General features: G+C 42.4%; 1 protein-coding gene across 1 annotated transcript in view; it reads left to right on the top strand.

The window, feature by feature from the left end:
• GTF2A1 (general transcription factor IIA subunit 1) overlaps positions 1-4,919 on the top strand; it is a 20,734-nt gene that overhangs the window by 520 nt on the left and 15,295 nt on the right. The gene's annotated exons all lie outside the window — the stretch shown is intronic.

Genomic DNA, 4,919 nt, shown 5'->3' with positions numbered 1-4,919 from the left:
GGCGGCCCGGGGGCGGCCCCGCGGGGAGGCCGGGGGTCCGGCGGGGAAGGGAAGGAAGGGCCGTCGGGCGGGGGGCGCCGCCGCCGCCGGCGGGAGGCGCCCGGGGAAGGGGCGAGAGCCGGAGGAGCGCGGGCGCTAACGCCCGCCCCGAGGCGAGGGGAAGGGGCGCCCGAGCCAGGTTTCGGTTTTGCGGTGTCGGGGAAGCCCGCCCGGGCTCCGCTGGAGCCATTTTATGTTGCTTTGTAAGAAGGAGACGATGGTTGAAAAGCACTTATCCCACTCCGGCCGAATCGGCTAAAGCTGGGCGAAAGCCCTCAACTCTGGCGAGCGAGGCAGTATTTATTTTAAAAAAAAAAAAAAAAAAAAAAAAAAAAAGCCCCAGACCTCTCCCCCGGTCCCTTCTCGTGCTTTCTACACCTTGGCGGGTGGCTCGCTGCTGCACTTGTACTCACAGAGGTTTGCAACAAGCAGTCACACAGACCTGCGCTGCCACCGAGCCCCCCCGGCCGCCGCTCCGCTCCCCGGCGCGCCCCCGGCCGCGACCCCCGCCCCGAAGCGCTGGAGGAGACAAACCCGGCGTCCCGGCGGCGGGCTCGGCCCCCTTGTTTGTGGCTCTCAGATCCATCATGGCTTCCCCCTGCCTTTCTGCCTCCCTGCTCCTTGTGTTCCTCCTCCCTGTGGCTGCCCTGTTTATATAGCGCTATTGCCGCTCTCTAATATAGACTCTGCTAGGATGGGAAGGTGCTTTCCAGCCCCACGTCACCGCCTCTCCATTTAAACACCACATCAGCCTTTAAATAGGGAGCGAGCCGCGGAGCGCGGGCTGGGAGGTGCATGCGTCCGCGGCGGAGGCTGGCAGACGGGCGGCTTGTCCCTCGGATCCCGACCGGCCTTTCCCACCGGTTTCTCTTCCTTCCGCGCTGCCCGTCCCTGTCGCCACCGGCCTGCGGAGCAGTGGTGCTTTGCGGGGGCGAGGGTGTCTCCTAGTCGGTGTAAATGGGCTTTCCTTTGCTTCTACGCATTGCACAAAGACAGTTTTCATCTCCCGCATTTGAATCTGTTTACCTTTTTCTTCCTTTTTTTTAAATTTTTTTTTTAATTTTAATTTTATTTTTATTTTTGTTGTTTGATTTTGGGTTTTAGTGTGGGATTTTTGTTTGTTTAGGCTTTGGGGTTTTTTTTGTCCCTGGCGAGCAGCTTACACACGTTCCTGTGCTTCTGTAAAGTCCTCAAAGTAGCTTTTCTGCTCCGTGGGGAAAGGAGAATTTAAACGGTTCTTACCCAGTGTATCAAGGAGAGTTGTGGTATTTATTTTATGGCGCTTTGCCAAGGTCTGACTACAGCTGTTTCCCCAAAAGTGATGTTAATAATCAGGTTTTATGTATGGGTCGTGGGCTGCAGATGCTGGATTTTTGTGTTTCTGGTGCCTAAAATGTACAAATATATTTTTGCAGTCCAGGCAGAGCAGTGGTTTTAGAATTTTCAATACTTGGTTTTATTACAGTGTTTGGTATACTGCAAAGTACACAAAAGAAAATGCAAAGCGTCTTAGTTTTCTTTTCCAAATCTGAAATTTTATAGACCTGCCTGTGAGTTAGGTTCATGCAATTGCAAGGAAACATCTTTGATTTGATATTTTGTCAGCTTCTGTATTAGAAAATTTTAGGAAAGTAGTCAGCTGTTACATAGATGGCAGTTACTCTGCAGGATGCGTATTGAATGCGTGTGATTTGAATCTGATAGTTGTCCTTGTGTTTATAAATTTCTGGCTTTGTGTGTTTATTGTAAGAAAAGGATTTATTTCTGTGTAGGAAATTTAGAGAATTTGCTTTTCTTTCTCAACCAAGGTAGCACTGAGTAGCAAAAAGTACATACATTGAATAATCTCTTGAATACTTGTACATATTTTTGACTCAACAATTTATTACGACTTGCTTTCTCTCACTGTATTTCTGAACTGGAAGTTCTTTTGAAAGGTTTGAACACTGTGTTTGGAGTAGTAAAAGCCAAGCTTAAAATGAGCCTGCTTTAGGCTAATTTTCAATTAAATAGTGAAATCTTACAATTTTGTCAAATTGGATCTCATTCAGTAGCAAGAAATACATTGCTTACCTACATTGCCAAAGATGAGTAGGAATATGTTGAAATGCTGCAACCACGTGACTTTAGGAAGCTGGACTTGGAGCCTAAGTATCAATAGCATCATGTCAGCATCTGATCAAATCTGAATCGCTGGAAATCTGTTATTTGTAATAAAGGACAAATATGAGATGTTAACAGTTACATTTAGTATAAGATTTTASAGGTGATAAAGTAATTTATTTGTAGAAGTCCCCAACAAGATAAAGAAGCTCAAATTATAACGTTTGCAGTGTAGATAGTATGTGTTACCTMTTGCTGTGCATATCTTTGATGTAATTGTGACTAGAAGTAGTTACCTTTACAGTGTACTCTYGTGGCCGCTTACAGCAGTAACTGCACAGCTGGGAGAAAGCCAGCAACGTTTCAGAAAGAGCTGCAGGAGCAACCAGGAACAAACTGCTGTCACCTGGACAAAGGGTGCTGTGGTCTGTCTCTTCATAACGTGTTGGTTATTGAAAACCCAAACTACTGAAATCCCAAGTGTTGTGATAATAATTACAAAAGGTTGCAGTTTTTGTACCCTTGAAGCGTAAGGAATGTAGGAAGTGTGAGCCCCCAAAGGCATGTGGCATTTCTTAAAATAGCTTGCTGGTTGCTCCTGGATTTGGAGTGTGTGTGTTGCAGTGTCACCATACTCAAGAGTTTTCTTTWCAATATGCACAGAGAAAGTAGAATATAATCATTCCCTTATGTTCCCAGAGGGGAAAATAGTAGATTTCACGTCTTTTCTTTGTGTTGGTGGTTGTATCTAATAAATCAGGAATTTTAATTGTTGTCTTTAATCTGTAGTAAGTGGTTGGAATAGTGTTTATTGAAGAGTGATTTGAGTATTTTGCTCTTAAAAGAGCTTGACATTTACAGCAGTTTACTCTTTATGAGGGAGGCMCTTTAATATACAACAGATGAAAGCACAATTATTTTAATAGCAATCTTTAGGGTTTTCATTTGTTCTTATTGCTTTCTCTGACTGCAGAAACTTATTGAAAAGCTCACCTGCTATCCCATCTTTTGACTTACTCAGTAATTATATTAGTGTGTTTATTTTTTGAGTAAGCAGTGTATGAAAATAGTTTAGTCATTCATCTCCAGAGTCTTAGATGGCTTATATAAACAGCTTCAGSATCATATAAATAATGCTGAAAGCCAACACTTTGTGTATATTGAAAACAAGATAGTGTGCTTTCTTTYAAAGCCTGGAACTTAAAACCGTTTTGTATTTTACTAGATATGCTGCTTTTGGGTAGGAAAAGAGCATTTTGTGATACTCTTCAAAATTCCACTGCAAATATCTGGAAGGCATTGCTGCCCCCATTGTAGGAGATGTTGCATTCACCTGGGCTGGATGTTCAGTAGGAGTGTCCAAAAGAGAATTTCAACCAGACAGGATTTTTCTGAGTATTACGTAAATGCRTATAGGTAAAATCAGACAGACTGTTTCATTATAAGTGCGCAAATGTTTTGTTCTCTTTTTTCTTTCTCCTAATCACAGAGCCATGAGTGTATTGAGTATATTACTGAGTGATTAGAACAGAGTCTGAAAATTSTGACCCATTTTGAGATCCAGTGCACTGTGAGGCTCTTGTGGAGAGATGTRCGTGCATGTACAGACTGCTTGTGGGCTTGTTAGCCTGCATGACACTCTGCTCACTCCACCCCTGCAGGGCTGTTCTGTTTTGGGGGATTTACCTGCTCCCTTGGACTGTTGGCAGTAGTGCAGAAGGATCCTGTGTCAGCAGAGTAAACATCTGTTCTCTTAACCTGCCTTTCTGAGGTCTTGCTAAGCTAATGCTGGACACTAGAAACCAATATCTGCTTGAATTTGTTTTTTTTTCTCTTACCTACATAGGAAAAAAGGAAATTCCCAAGCAAACTGTTGGGTGGTAGAGTCAGTTTGTTGTATCTGAACATTAATATCTTTCTTACAGGGCTCTATAGACTCACAAGGCTTTGCGAATAAAACATACAAAAATACCTGATTGTGGAGATAGGAGGAAGTATCTACTGTTGGGAATTATTAAGGACTGTTGGTGTAAAATCTGTTTTATTAGAAAAGTAGACTTAATACAAGGTAGTTTAGGGTGAGGAGTATTAAAGGAGAAAATGCACCCTCCATCCTGCGGAAAGTTTGAGTGTAATTTGGGGCATACAGGTAGTTCTCTTGACTTAAATAAATTAACTTAGGTGCCTGAGGTTAAGCATGTTTATTTGCAGAAAGTGGTTTTGGCATTAAGGAACAGATGCTTTTAATATAATAAGGAACAATATGTGGAATAGGTTAAGTAGTATTTCCGTGCTAGTTGAATCATTTAAGCTTTATGCAATTTGTTTAATTATAGAAATAATAGGACTTAATGATATTGAGTAGAATGCCTTTTTACATCTGTTAYGAATTAAGGGGAGAAATAATCCTGTTAATGGGGCTTGGTATTTCTGAGTTACTTACTACATAGATTTAAAATATTAGCACTCAAGGGAGGTCTGGCTTTGAAAGCCTGTTTCAGTGTTTATAAGCTCAGTTAGCACAGTACCTGAAACCTGGATAAGTGAGTATGCAGTGTAGTATGTTTTGTTTCTTTCAGAGAGCTTTAAGTTGTGGATGTAGGTGCTGTAAATGTAGTTGTCAAGGATGGCAAACTTGCCTTGATACCTCAAGCCAGAAATTTTTAGGTTTTTTTTTTTGAAAGGCAAGTAACAAAAGGATGAATGATAACATTTCAGCTACTTGATTTGCAGCAGCATGTTTTAAAGCTGAAATGTGTTCAATAACAGAGTGGTAC

The sequence above is a fragment of the Malurus melanocephalus genome, unplaced genomic scaffold, assembly GCF_030028575.1.
Source record: "Malurus melanocephalus ecotype Western Australia unplaced genomic scaffold, MMel_1.1 scaffold_0, whole genome shotgun sequence".
Classification (NCBI taxonomy): Eukaryota; Metazoa; Chordata; class Aves; order Passeriformes; family Maluridae; genus Malurus; species Malurus melanocephalus.
This window is presented reverse-complemented; position numbering and strand designations above follow the sequence as displayed.